The following is a 15606-nucleotide window of genomic DNA, read 5'->3' as shown; positions in this document are numbered from 1 at the left end:
TTATTTATTTACTTGATAAATAATACGCCCATGGCCCCAGTTGGGCTGAAATAAGGCCAACTGCACAAATTAGGCTCATGAAGAAGATGCCCAGCAAATTCCGTTTCTAGTTTTCGACATTAAATATCCCGATTCTTTTGTGTAGCTACCACTTTGGACCCTTGTCTTCCTCTCCTGAACCCCGCAGACCAGTTGGGGAATCTAACTTCTCCCCACCCCCACACCTTTCTTCGAAGGAAAGCGATTAAGCGATTCTTTGTAATCATCCCTTGCCCCGGGTTTAGAAAGTCCGTTTGTGAACGTTCCTCTTGGACCTGCTGCACGCAAGATTGCAAATGCGCGGAAATAAGCTCCTGCCCCCCCCCCCCGGCTGCTGCGTTTGAAACACCCGGGGAGGGAGGGAGAGAGCCTTGAGTCTAAGGCGGCGGCGGCGGCAGGGGGTGGGGGGAGCGGTTTGAAGCGGGAGGCGAGTGTGATTTGTTTGGTGATCGGAGCCAATAGCAAGCTTAGACTTTGATAATATCCCCATGCGGTGACTGAGAGGAGTCAGTGCAAAGCCTCTCTCCTCCAGTGGGTCTCTCCAGGCAAGGCAGCTCCAGCTCCTGGCGTAGCGAGGCGCGCGAAGCTCTCCCGCAGCAGACATCCCTATGGGCATCGGAGCAGAGACCTTGGCAGAGCCCACTTGCTAAAGCCACTGCCCTGGAATATATACCTCTAAAACCCGGGACAGAGAGAGCAGGCGAAAGCTGTTCCAGCAACAGACAGGTACTCCATCCTAGCTGGGGTTCATTTGCATTCATATTTATTGACTTGTGCATGTATGTGCCTGTGTTTTGGCCCAATACCTTCAGATGCATTGAAATAGGGCGTAGGGTGCCTTGGATAATCGAGGTTATATGTAAGAATGTGAGTGTGAGTTTATTATTTTAACCTTTGGAATTTTCCACTTCTTTTTTTTTTTAAATGGGGAAATTCCTCTCCAGCTATTTTTTACCTGGGTGGGCGATCTGCACATGGAACCAATCCTCCTTTATTTGTGATAAAACGTGTTCTGAAAATGCAACACCCCTCTTCTAAGGCATCACCTACGATGTGAACCTCAGTCTTTGGGAAGATCCAGTCTCCCAGCATCCTGGTTTTAGACGAAAACCCAAGTCAGTTTTCATGGGTCCTCCTGCTCTCAGCAGCCTAGTTCGTGCCGAGTCCTGTAGCTCTAAGGGACCGCGGTTTTACACCTGGGGTTTGTCTTGACGAATGCGTAGGGCGCTTCTTTCCCTGCCGGGGAAAAGCAAATTTGACTCCTGGGCGAGGGTGAAGGCAACACCAGGGTGGGGGTGAGATAGACGTGGCTGGATGAAGGTCTGACTCCGCTTTGCATCCTTCTGTACTTTGAGTTGATTATAGAACCTCACCCTAAAATAGCTCCAAGTACACATGGCACCATTTTTAACCATGTACTTTGAATATATACAGTATAATTTTAGATATTTTGAAGAGGTGCATCACCATAATAGAAGTGCTTCTCTATCCCAGGTTCCCCCCTCCCACTTTAAAAACTGAATCAAGATTTTTTTGCATTTGTGTAATACTTTAATAAACCTTGGTTTACTATCTTTTCAAAATTGCAGAGGCGCTTTTATTTTTAGTGAAGGGTTGTGCAAGTGGTTATATAACTTTCTTTGGGGGATTTTCGAGGACAAAATTAATAGCTTATAACAGGCTAGACTTTTCTTTATTTTCGAGAGGGCAAAGTTCTTAAAGAGGGGCGAAAGGACTGCAGCGTTGAAAAGCACTCACTTTAAAAGCCTCTTGAATGCTGTAAGGTGAACCTGAGTCCCAGCCAGCCCCAATCACTATAGAAAATGGTTTTGATGTAAATCTGCAGGAATCCAAACAATGCCTTCTGAATAAAATAGCAACAGGTGCAAGATCCACTTGCTGTGCCTTAATTAGCACTTAGCATATCAGACCACATCAGTGCTACTGCATGCTAATTCACTATGAAATCTAACATCAGTTCAGGTTCTTGACTTCCCACCAACAGAAATACAATGCAGGCACTGTGCTGCCTTGCTGGATTAATTTTCTTTACTGTAGAATAAGGTTAGGAAATAAATATTGCCTAAATCATTGTTCTGGTATGCGGACTGAAAAATCAAGCAAGGCTTATTTTCTTTTATTTTCTTTGTCTGTCTTTGCTCTTTTGCTGCCCATTCATTATAAAGCTGAAGGCAGAATAAAAAGATTATCACACCTCGTTGAAAATTGATCAGAAAATGTCCAGACCTATCTCAACACCAGTTATAGCTTGTGCACTCAAAACCTTAAATGATTTTGAGCCTAAGGACGCTCATGCACAAGAAGTACTTCCCTGTGTGGTTGCAATCCTGCACATATACACTTGGTGTTGCCCTCTTAGATTCAGTGAGAATTACTGTGAATAAGTAAGTGATTATGGCATGTAACATGCCAACCCTGATCATAGACCCAGATAGTTGGAATAAAATGTTAATGATTTCAATGGACAATAAATTGGTTTACAAGCAATCGGCCCCAATCCAGATAAAGGTAGTGACGTCCAATACCTGCTGAAATCAATAGAACAAACTGGGGACAATGAACGTAATGGAACTTAATGGTGTCTTGATAGAACAAGAAGTCACACCTGGCTCAGAGAGTGGCAATATCAATTAGATGCCAGAGTGGCATTTGTCACCAATTTTTTAAAAATAAAACCAATGCATTTCTGACATAACATTCTGTGCTCATAATCATGTGAAAGGCTCATGTCTGAAACCCTAGAGAGCTGCTGCCAGTCAGAGTAGACAACATTGAACCGGATGGACAAATGGTCTGACTCTGTGTAAGGCAGCTTCCTATGTTTATTACATCATAAGCTTATTTTATGCCATAATAAATATGCTAGTTTTTAAGGTGCCACAAGACTATTGCTGCAGGGGAGGAGACACTGTCGAAGTTGGAAAATGTTACTTAGGGTTATGGAATCTGATGAACAAATTTGTTTAGGTCGCATAGTTGAATAGTGTGAAATAAGATAATAAAATGTTGCATGATCCCTGTTCCTGTGTCAGGTTCCCTACAAATCTGGTATGAATGGGTTCAGAAGAGCAACCTCAGCCGTTCTGTAAGCATGCAGAAGCAATGAGAAAAGCTTTGACTCTGCTTGGAAAAGGTGGATTTGGTTTTAGCTGCTGAGATAGGATATTTATCTATGAATAATCTGCATGGCACTTAACTGGTTTTTACAAATGCACCACACTAAAAAAAGGGGTATGTGTAAATTGCAATTTATTTACTTACAGCCTTCTTATACCACACATTAACACCAAATTAGTCATTATGGCAGGGGAAGACAGCCCAGTTATCATATTATTGTAAACTGATGTCTGACCTTAATTTCCACATATCTACACAGTGAAGATTAGGAGCAACATCATGTAGAGAACACCATGTGTGACACAAAGTCTACACAAATCAGTCCTGCTTCCCTCTATAGTCCCTCCTTGTCAAATCCATCGCTCATCTTTTCCCAGTGGGTACAGAATGGCTCCCCCCCCCAAAAAAAAACCACATGTCTGGGTCAATTCAGAGCTGGCCCTACCATTAGGCAAAGGGAAGTGATCACATCAGGCAGTGGGTGCTGGGGTCCAGGCCACCCCCTTGCTTTTATCCTCCTGAACTGAAGCTGCCAATGCATGCTTGTTCCTGGGCTGGGTCATCTGTCTGGCTGTTTCATCTAAGAATGCAAGAAAAGCCTGCAGGACCAGGCTAATAAGCCCATTAGTCCAGCATCCTAATGTTCCCACAGTGGCCTGTAAGATGCTTGTGGGAAACCTGCAAGCTCGGGGAAGGCTGAGCCCAAGAGCATTTCCCCCTACTGCCGTTTTTAGCAACTGATATTCAGAAAAATCACTGCCTCCAACTCTGGCATAGCCTTATTCTCCATGAATTGTCTCATTGACTTTCCACACCATCCAAGTTGGTGGCAATCACTTGCCTCCTGTAGAAGCGAGTTCCATAGATTTGGAAGCACCTTCTTCCATCTTCTCTGAAACTTCCAACGTTCCTTGGAGGTCCACAAGTTGTAGTGTGACGGCAGAGGGAGAAGAGCTTTTGTGTCTCTCCACTTTCCCCCAGGCCATGCATCATTTGATAGTCTCCTTTCCCCAATGTGTGGCAAGCAGTGCCACTGGTAAATGGCACCGAATGAGTGAACAGGCAGAGAGGCAGCCAGCACTTGACACAGTGCATCAGACATCAATCGCAGACGTGTGCTGCCATCCTCAAATGGTGTGTCTCATGCACATTTGAGCAGGGAACAAGCCAAGCCGCGAGTGAGCCAGGTGTTGCAGCCCAGAGCTGTGCGTGCTATGCAGTTCTGCCATATGTTTCATTCTTATATTGTGGGCTTTTGTCATTCTGGAGTTGTGATAGGACAGATGTGTGCTGTCTAGTTCATCTCCCCGCTCCCCTCAAAAAATGTATCAAACGGAGAAGGCTGGAGAGAACAATATCCTGGGAATGTCAGCTGCGCATCTGATGAATAGTGGTTGACAGCAGCTGAAGATGTGAGGCTTCTCAGGGAGAACGAGCCCCTGGTTTCCCCCCTCTCCTGTCTTGTGGCTTACGAAAAAACACACAGCAGTAATAAAAATACTTAAACACTCTAGGGAGATTCTCAGTGACTCCTCTTTGCTTTGGTTAGCAGATCTGCAGGAAACTCAAGACAAATCCTGTGAATCTGTCTGCCTTCTTCTGGGGAGTTCAATCATTCGGGATGCTGCCATGCACTTTGCCTGCCATTTGCATCAACACAGACTCCCAAACTGGAGTTGGGAGCCGCCGGTGTTTACATTAGCAACGGCAGTGGCTGGAATCTGCTGATCCATAACCCGTCGGATAGAGGGGTTAAGCCTGGAACTGGGAGAGCAGATCTCTCATCCCAGCATGGCCATGGGCTCAGTGGTTGTGACCTTACGCAAATTACTCTCGGCCTCAGTTTCCCTTTTGTAAAATCAGATAGGAGGGACCTCTGTCTCATTCTGGAAAAAAATCCATTGCTGTTTGAAACTTGGGTATATAAGCTAACTGCCAATGGCACCTTAAACCCAGGTTACAGTCACCACAATGGGATGTCGGGGTGCCTTTTTTTAAGTTGTGAGATTTATTCTTCTTCTTCATTTCATTTTTATACTATCATCATCATAATTTATTTTGGTCAATGACCAGCTACTACTTTATATTTTAAATAAAAAAATCTCAAAGCGGTTTACCACACATTAAAACATCAAATAAAACAATCCAGAATAAAAGAAATTCAAACTTCAAGGAAAATATTTCAGATCCTTCTCTAAGTGACGTTTTGCTTTCCCTATATTTCTTTACCTACTTCATTTATATAGCTGCCCCATAGCAGAAGTACTCTAGGAAGCCAATGTGGTGTAGTGGTTAGCATGTCAGACTAGGACCTGGGAGATCAGGGTTCAAATCCCCACTCAGTCGTTGTCGTGGGGATTAACTGGGGGGGGGGGGGAGGGCAGCGAACCATGTACTCATTGGAGAAAAAGGTCAGATATAAATGCAATAAATAAGTTCTTCTGCTTACCTACCTAAGAAAGCTGGAGGGGCCAGCCAGATGGAGATGTCAGTCGAATCCATAGATCTCCACATGGTCACAACTGGACCCACACCAGTTGCAAAACACGTCTGGCACCTGGGGAATTTCTAACGCTGACTGATAGGGGTAGCCTTGGTGGTGTGGGGCAGGGAGTGGTGAGTGAAAGAGAGAAGGAGATAGAGAACCTGTGTGTGTGCACTCGAGGATATGCTTCTAAGAACCTAAGAGCCCTTCTGGACCAGACCAAAGAGCTCTCTCTTGCAGAGTGACAAACCAAATACCTCCATAAGCCCTCATTACTGAAAGCCATATGCATGATGCTCCACTGAAACTGGTATTTAGAGGTATACTGCTTATTAATATGGAGGTTCCATTTAGCTAGTACGCCTAATCACCATCGATAGACCTGTCATCAGCCTATCTATTTGCCTAATTCTCTTTCAAAGTCATCTATGCTACGGGCTATTTCTGTATCCTGTTGCCAGGAACAGTATGAAGTACTTTCTGTTTTCTGTCCTTTATTTTAGTTTTAAACTGGAAGCTGTTAATTCATATCTTTGCTGGATATTATTACAAAGTTTCCCAAAAAGTATAGGATTCAACATTATCTTGTCTTTTGCTGCTTAGTACATAAAGAAGAGATGCTATTTTAAAACAAAGCAGGCATTAAGTTGTCTTTGTTCCCTTGCCCAAACGACATTTGTCAATTTTGTCATTTGGACCACTTCCCATACCCTAAATATTCCCTAAATATTGACACTGACCCACCATTACAACTAATTGCCATAAAAGCAACAGGTAAAGTGGCAACATTTCTCTGTCCTCTAGTAAGACCAGAACATTAATGTGTCCAAATATGATAACTAGTGGTTCCGAATGGTAATGCATATTCTGCAATAATCTCACTTTGCCCTTTATTCATTACCTTTTATTTCACTGCGTCTCCCTCAGCTTTAGTATTATTGAGAAAAGCTTCTATCTATCCATTTTCTCTGCACTGCGCATAATTTTTTAATTTTTTTAAAAAAATCTAAACTAAAAAGTTCCATGTGCTTTGCCTTTCCTCTTAGGGAAATCTTTAACTAGTTTTCATTAGTGTTTAAAACTTTAATAAACACACCCAACTGTTTTCCACAACTTGCTCTGAGCATAAGGGTGGCAACAGGAACAGTCAAACCAAAACACTCACGCACCGATTGCTGTGGTTCTGGTGATTCCTTTAAAATCTGCATAATCACCGAAACCATTGTGGGCATCAGAAAAAGAAAAGACAGAAAGAGAAAAGGGAACATGTACACACCACAACAATGATTCCTCTACATTATTGCTTCCTTTGTCTCGGAAAGCTCTAATCCATATGTAATCTTGCAGTCCAATCCTATGCATATGTATCTAAAAAGGTAAAGGTAAAGGACCCCTGACAGTTAAGTCCAGTCACAGACGACTCTGGGGTTGCGGCACTCGTCTTGCTTTACAGGTGCTTTACTCTAGAAGCAAATCCCCTTGAATTAAATGAAAATTATCTCTACTGTAAGCAGGTAAGCATATGTTGGGTGGCAGGCAATATTGTTGTATGTGCTGAACAGCTCAGTTGGTAGAGCATGAGACTCTTAATTTCAGGGTTGTGGGTTCGAGTCCCGTGTCGGGAGAAAGATTCCTGAATTGCAGGGGGCTGGACTAAATGACCCTTGTGGTCTCTGCCAACTCATTGATTCTATGAAAACTAGTCACTCAGAGCCCTTAACCACATATTTAGCAAACTACTAGCTGGAAGACAGTGGTACAGTTAATTGGGTTGCCTTCCCGGACCTTAACAGAGCTGATGTATATTTAAGAGTTTCTCAGAAAAGAAAATGTACCACGTGCAGCTTCATCCCTTACTCTAGCTCTGTGATGGGAGAAGAAATGAATGGTGATGAAATTGGTCCTTCTATGAGACTCTAAAAAGTGCGGCAGACTTCCCAGGGTCTGAACCTGGTAATGTTAGCAGCCAGCAGCATCTCTTCCTAGAGTGGGCACTGCCAAGTGGGTATGATCTAGCTCCACTTCCTTAAGGCCCCCCATGACCCAGTGTGAGTCTCTCTCTCTCTCTCTCTCTCTCTCTCTCTCTCTCTCAATAAGAGACAGCTGAAGTACCAAAACAGTTTAGCAAACAACGTTCTGTACTGTACTATACTATATGTGATCACGTACTGCCTCTTGGCAGCTAGGCTAGAGATCACTAAGCCCTGGAAAAATATGGAATTACTATTTCTCAATGGCATAAAGCTTCATGGTGGCTCGTTCTCATGGAAGCACTATGCGGCAAGGAGATGTACTTTATGGCGTGGCACAAAACGACTGCTTTATTGATCATTCGTATCACATGCTAACAGAAATCAAGACGCGTAACTTCCCCCTCGGCCTCGTACCACATTCTGGAAGGATGTGAGTTCTTTACAATATCACAGCACATTGTCTAATGCAGCCTTTCTGCCAGCTGGTGCTCTCCAGATGTTTTACACAGCTGCTTGCATCTGCCCCAACCAGCAGCTTGGGAAAGGCTGATCTAATGCACGACTCTCTTTTTATACTAATTTTCTTGCAATGTGTATGTCATTCAGTTCTGCTTCAAGGTTGACCCCCCCCCCCCACTTTGCAATTCTGAAATGCTTAATAAAAAATCAGGATGATAGCCAGTGTTAGCTGTATTCAGAACAGACCCATTCCAATCAATCTTTTCAGAATATGACTAATATTGGCTGTCCCCCATAGCTGATACATATGTTATCACACCTACAAATCAGAAGATTTGTTATCTGTCAAAATCAGTGCTTGGAAAGAACTAGTTCAGTTTAACAAAGTTCACTGAATTAGTTCAAAAATACCTGAACTAGGTCTGAGAGCAGTTCCCATAACTGCCAGATGAACTGAATGTGAATTGAGTTTGTTTTCCAGTAGAGTTTTGAATGATTCCTATTGCATCTTCAAGTTCATTCTCCTATTATAAGAGAATGATGTGGTGTTTTTTTTACTCTTTAGACACTTTGGAGCTTTTAGCTTAAAGTTTTTTATGCTGTGAACCACCCAGAGAACTGTGGATGAAGGGCAGTATAAATAATAATAATAATAACAATAATAATGTCCATAATTTTTGGAAAAGAACAATGCACATTCCGCTGTGTGTGTTTCAATGTTTTCTTAGTCTTCTTAAGTATAATTTATACTTCAACACTGAATTCTGAATTTCCCCCCCCCCAAAGACAATATGGATTAACTTGAACTGTGAACTGAACTAGTTCAATTTGTAAAGGGATCAGCATGAACTGGAATTCGTTCCTTTTTTGACGTGTTGAACTTGAGCTAGAACTTGTTCCATTTTATAATGAGCTTTCCAGGCTCTGGTCACAATGCATACAATACATGTACCTTCCAAGAGCCTAGTCATGTTTGTCTCATAATAAGACCCACTGAGTTTAAAGCTGCACACCTACAAGATAGTAGGCCCTGTTGAACATAGCAGGACTTCTGAGGGAAAATGCAAAGATGGGACTGAATGATGCATTCATAAAACCCAAAGACTGACCTTGAGCAGAAACTAATGGCATTCTCCTCATCTCTTCTCCACTAATGAGAATTCCATGGGGAGTGGAGTTGCGATGTGAACAAGACTGTTTGTGTGCCAGCATATTTCATAGTGCGGATCTAAGGTATTTGCACAGTGCCAGGTGGGACAGGTGGCAAAGGTTTCTATTTGGTAATTAAGGGAAATGGAAACATCTGATTAAAGAATGGCGAATGCCGGAAGAGTTACTAGCACTGCACCACTGGAAAACTCTGGGTTGCATTTAATTTAGCTGTGCTCAGAGCAGAATCATTAAAATGAATGACCAGGACTAATTAATTTCAGTGAAGCTACTTTATAGCAAAATAGCTTGGTACAGTCTGAAATTCAGGCTTTGAGTGTAGAATGTCCCAGGTTCCTTTTTGAAATTTTATTAAAGCTTGAAGGAACATTGAAAAAAACAGTGTACAGAAATAAACATCAAATATCAAGCATTTTTAAAGATAAAAATTAAAAGAAAATAGAGAAGAAAAAAAGAGAAAAGGATAAAAATCCCAGTTCTCCATTTATCACCTTCAAAAACTTGTGCAAAATTATTGCTTCATAATAACATTCAACTCTTCTACTTTCCGTAAACCAACCAAGTTCATTTTCCTTATTGCACAGAAAGTCAACTCTTGTCCTCACCAGTTAGCTTGCACGCACTCTCCCTCTCTCTCATGCCTCACTTTGTCCTCCTCCCTTGCTCCATAGAAAACATTTACTGTTAGAAGAAAAAATCATTCAGGGAACACAGCACAGAGACAGGGTTAACAAAAGTTTCATAATTTTAGCACAATGTGCCACCAGCCTATCCCCATCCAGACTGGGCTCTGAACCTGGCACCAGCGGCTAAGCACTTACTTTAGAGTAACACCACTGAAGCCAGTTCATCTGAGGTTTGACAACTGCAGCCAGAGATTTTATCAAAAGTAATCAAAATCCACCCTTTATAAAAACAAGCTTGTTTCTTTGGTTTATAATAATATAGCATTTTAGGCTTTGAAGTTTCATTGGGAAATGTTGTGTTGTGCCTTTCCAAAACAAGACAAAGTCAGTCCTGGACATAGCCACCATTTTATTTTATTTTAACAAGCAAAATCTATTTTTCCAAGGGGAGTGTTTGCCAGAATTCTGCAGTATGTTTACTATGATAGGGTTAAAGGAAATTTGAAAGTCAAACTCAGCTCAGTAGGAAACTGATAAACACACATTGTGCCTGTAGGGACACTGCCCAGCAGCACTGGGGAATTTACCATTTAATTTTATTTAACAGTTCAGGTTTATCCTATAAACAGATATCTCTGCCCACTATAACTGTGCCAGATCTCCCAAAGGTTGGAAAACAGGACTGTAATTTGCAATCATCTCATTCTGTGGGATTCCCAAAAGACAGAATGCCCTATCTATGGATCTCATTCCTTTCCAAAGACATGATTTAATTCCTGGCACTGTTGACCAGGGTCAAGGTTTAAAGAGACAAAGTTGTAAACAGTGATTCTCAGACACTAAGTAAGGATAGGGTGTAACCCCTTAGAAAAGTTGATCTGGAAGAGGAGTGGAGAGCAATATATTTTGGATTCATTTCTGGAATTGGCAGCCTCTTCCAAATGAGAGAGTATTCTGGGAACTTGAGCTTATTCCTGATTGTTTAGTTGTGCAATGATCACTGTCTCCGTATGAGAGCGTTTTTAAGAACACTGAATAGAGGTCATGCTGATACTTTTCAGATTTTAAATACATAGTACGAGATGGAACAATATTTGCATCCCAAGGTGAGCATGAATAGTGACTTGTGAAAAAGGTAAAGAGGAGAGCTTTACCTACAGAGTGCCTAATTTTGTGGACTGGGCAAATTCAGAAGGTATTATACATTGACTGTCGTGTGGCTTCTGGCAAATCTCCATTTGAAATAAGTGGGTTAAGAAATACATGTGGCTTAAGATGTGAATACATCTCAGAAAACAATACATTCTAAATTGCTTATACCAAACCAGAATAAGGAAAGCAGTGGTGTTTCAACAGGGTCTGGTTGGGAATTTTCAATTACTTATATAAATGCAAGAGGAAGGAGGCTCAAATTTATTAATGTCCCAAAATGTGGAAAGTCTGCTTGCCTTTATAGCAAATTGGGTTAATTTTCTGTCGATTTAATCAACTGATAGAATCAGCTGAAAGAACAGGAGGTGAGAACAGTAAAAATGAAGCCAATAGAGGATATTGTAATTACTGTCTATAAAACACACAGGCTAAGGGAGCAATCCAAACCCAATTTCCACTGGGATGAGCAGAGTTTGGAAGAGGTGGATCTTCAACTGAGCTGAGGCCAGAGAAAGTCTTGGAGAATGCATGTTCCTGTGGTGTGGCAGGGCTGGGATTGGGGAGGCTGACCCTGATTCCAAACTCCATTCAGCTCAGCCATGCGACCTTCAACCTAGTGGAGTTACACTGTAAAAAGTCTAAACTGCTTTAAAGGCTTCTTTCCCTTCTGCCTGGCTTGGGTTGGCCTCAAGTCAACAGGAACCCCATTCCTGGAATGGGAGTAAATTACACTGGTGTAAATTACCCCAGTAGGAGTAAATTACCCCAGCATAAATCACACTGACTTTGTATAGCTTAGTTTGCTCTTCCAGCACACAATTGCAATATAGGAGAGCCCGACTCAGTGGCCACAAGGGCCAAACTGTCAGCATTTTGTGGGAGGGTTTCGAGCGCATAGCAGGAAATATAGGTTTGCTCAATAAAAGTGGATTAAAATAATCTGCCGCTCTAGCACAGCAAATCTACTTTCAAATGAAATGCCCTTTTTACAGTTAGCAAAGTGGCAGATGCATTGAAAAGTGTGGCATGAAGAAATCAGCATTGGGAAGACATCTAAATACCCATCAAGCAAATCAGGATGAATGCAAGATGAATGCTCACTGTTGTATAACTTGCTCACAAAAAAATAAGAGTGAATGCTAAGCCCCATGTAAACTTTGTGCAAACAAATTGGGATGAATGCTCAGTGCATAGTTCAGGCATGGGCAAACTCGGCCCTCCAGATGTTTTGGGACTGCAATTCCCATCATCCCTAGTTAACAGGATGAGTGTCAGGGATGATGGGAGTTGTAGTCCCAAAACATCTGGAGGGCCGAGTTTGCTTATGCCTGGAATAGTTCATCTGGAGGAGCCCTGAATTTTTTCAAAGACTGCCTGACTCTTAGGCTGAAATCCCCAGGTAGGGAAGTATGGAGGGACCAGAAAAGCAGTTGATCGTCTGCATCCAATTCCCCACTGGGCTTTCATCAGCTGGACAGAAATGAAAGTGGAAAAGCTTTCTGGTATTCCTCTGTTCATTACTACTTTTGAAATTTGATTTTCCTCCCACTGGAAGGGAAATAAACTATACCAGTTCCTGGGCTGGCATACCCCTACCCCACCCTAGTTAGGGAGCATGTTGAGAGAGTGGAAGAGCATTGGATCCATGCCTTCCCCTGACCAATGCCTGGCAGTTCCCAAAATTGCTTCTGGCACACCCCCTTTTCAGCCCTACAAATTTCAGCAGGGCAAGGCAAAGTTTCGTTGGGAGTGGGGAAGGGAATCCAAGAATGGGGCATTCTCTTTGTCTGTGGAGAGAGAGATATGATGCTATGGTCCCTGTGATGCCCTCTCAGGGACCACAGGATGACAGGGCCAATTTTATTTCTTAACTCACAATCCTCGTTTTCACATACTATGTTTGAAACCTGGGGCTTTAAATATTGACAAAGCAATCAACCATTCTATATTCCCAGGGTTCCCCCCCCCCGACCCATTTCACAGAGTTACTGGCAACATAGAAGCTAAGAGCACAAGTACTTAGCCCTCCCCCCAGTCAAATCCCAGATCAGCTATAAATTTGCTAGATAACCTTGAGCAAAGCAGCATCTCTTAACCAGTTTCCCAGTGGCAATCTGGAGAGAATAATAGTGGCCCACTTTACTGGATTATTATAGGAACGACTGAGCCCAGTTCACCTGTGTGAACCTTCTTCTTTGTGGTTGGCTCCCATGTTGCATTGGTAACCTGTGAAAGCATCATTCAATGGCTGCTCCCTACAACAACCTGATGGACGGTACAAGGATGAGATGTGAACTCACCTGATGATCCAGGCACCTCATATGACTGGCAGCTTTGTATATTGCCAATGGGAAGGGCTGAGTACACAGAAGTGTGTTAGTTGAGAGATTCTACATCAGTGATGAGGCATGAAGGACATATGAAAGCCATTCCTCTGGAAGCAAATTGTTAGTGTTTGGCACTTGGATGCCAAACACATAGGGCTTTGCAAAGTTGACCCTCTTTCCCAACTTTCTGCAGTCGTGTCATGGTATTAAGCCTCTTGTCTTGGTTGTGAGATGCAACACACTATGGTTTGCCTGATCAGGTTAACAGTGGATGTGGCCCTTCTTTTCTAAGGTACAGGATATTTGAAATGGCAGAAATACCTGTATCAAAACTGTTGGTTTATATCTATATACATATATTTACACAAGCGTGCTATTTCCTGCTATTATGCTCTGTTCCCACCATGATCCATGTTGCTTCCTTTCTGGAACAGTGTGAGCAAAACAGTCTCTGCTTGTCTTAGAATGTCCCCCAGACATTCCCTGGTGTTCATTTACAGTTATACACATGCAAAGGAATTACTCATGAGCTGCCACATAGTAGGCAGTTTAAAATTTCAAACATGGCTGGGCAGGCTGGATGGAGTGTGTCTTGGCAGTCAATTCACTTGCATTTGTTGTTTTGGAGTGGCAAGTCTGTGATAGAACATTTTGTGGAATCCACTTCTTCTTCAATTGGGATGCTAAACTCCCCACAGTGAGCTCTGCAGTACAGCCCCAGACCAGTCTGGAGTGTTGGCCATTCGGAGGTGTGGAATGAAACAACTGCTCTTGGGACTGTGGTGTAAGCATCATCAGAAGGACAATAACCCTGTTCACACATAACAGTCAGTCAATCACCTTGGCTTAATAAGCCATCATGCTTTGTCACAGCCCAATTGCTCCCATTTTGCTCCTCCATTTGCATGAGTGAGTAGGCAGATAGCTTAGCATTACATCTGAGCCTGGGATCATGGTTTGTTTCTCCCTAACAAGCTAGGATTTATAAGCCATCAACAAACCATGTTTAAAGGCATATTATAGGCTTCTTGGGGAGAACCAGACTCTGATCCTAGGTCCAGATGCTTTGCTTACCCACTCACACTAAGGGAGAAATGATGGAGGAGTGACCAGGCTATGTACACCTACACAGCATGGTTTGCTAAGCCAAGGTTGTTGTTACTGTTGTTACTGAACGTGGCCTTTTCCCATTCAGATCAGATGGGAATGGAAAGACAATGTCTTTTGCTTTTCTTTGGTGAGACCAGCGTTGCTTCTTGTGATGGCGGTGGGAGGAGCAGAAGAGATGAGCTCGTGGGTGGCATGTAGCATGTTTAGCCAAGAGTGGAGTCCTCCTTCACTGAACTAACATTTTAAGGTTTCCTAAAATCCCCTGTGGTTTAGACATGCCCTTAATTTGGAGCTGGGGCATATGTTAGACCTGTTACTGTTTTTCAAGAAATTACGTAGAAGCCTGTTCTGTTAGGTAATCTGCACAATGGCTGATGTGCGAATATGCTGTTAGTTTTTCTTGTAAAACTTTCATTCTAAATGAGAAAGTGTTTTAAAATATGTTTTTCCATCTGAATATATTTGTGATGGATCGTGAGTTTAATGAGTAAAATACCTTGAGTCCTACTGCCAAAACCTTTCTTCCCAGTCTAGGTCACCTTTCCCTATCAGCTTATTTGATTTACTTTAAAAGATGTCTGTTAGCTGAACCCAGGCTTCACACATATTTACCTAGCTTAATAAAACTCCTTACACAGATAACTTAATCAAAGAAATGTGAATGTTTTAATGAGGCACATATAGGACATTCCTGATGGATTCAAATAGGCCTACTCTCTTAAGAGGGAATATGTTAAAAAGTCACTAAGAACTACACAAATGGCACGCAAGTTCACATTTTTAGGTGGGTGTTGGGAGCTCTGCTGGCCTGGTGGAGGCATACATCATGCCTTAGGTGGGACAACACTTCCCTGAAGGAGCAAGTGCAGAATTTTAGGGTGCTCCTAGATCTGGCATGGGTGCTCAGCTAGTGATAATAATCATAATCATAATCATTTTTTATTTGTACCCCGCCCTCCCTGGCCGGAGCCAGGCTCAGGGTGTCTAACATCATGAAACTAAGACAGTATACAACGAACATAAAAACAGGCAATCAATTAGTTAAAATACATCCTAAAATTAGTTCTGAGCAAATTAAAATCTGGAGAAATGGCAGTCCACGGGTAAAATTGAGAGCGGTTAATATT

The 15606-nt window shown here is 42.5% G+C and overlaps 1 protein-coding gene across 1 annotated transcript in view; it reads left to right on the top strand.

Annotated features, from left to right (window-relative positions):
- The first annotated feature begins 480 nt into the window (after positions 1-480).
- Positions 481-15606, top strand: part of GREM2 (gremlin 2, DAN family BMP antagonist) — a 33686-nt gene continuing 18560 nt past the window's right edge. Inside the window, exon 1 of the mRNA XM_080997818.1 lies at positions 481-765. The gene's annotated coding sequence lies outside the window, so the exon portion shown is untranslated. The remainder of the gene's footprint in view (positions 766-15606) is intronic.

The sequence above is a fragment of the Podarcis pityusensis genome (assembly GCF_964106645.2).
Source record: "Podarcis pityusensis genome assembly, chromosome: 3".
NCBI classification, from domain to species: Eukaryota; Metazoa; Chordata; class Lepidosauria; order Squamata; family Lacertidae; genus Podarcis; species Podarcis pityusensis.
Note: the sequence above shows the minus strand (reverse complement) of the source record. Positions and strands in the feature narration are given on the sequence as shown.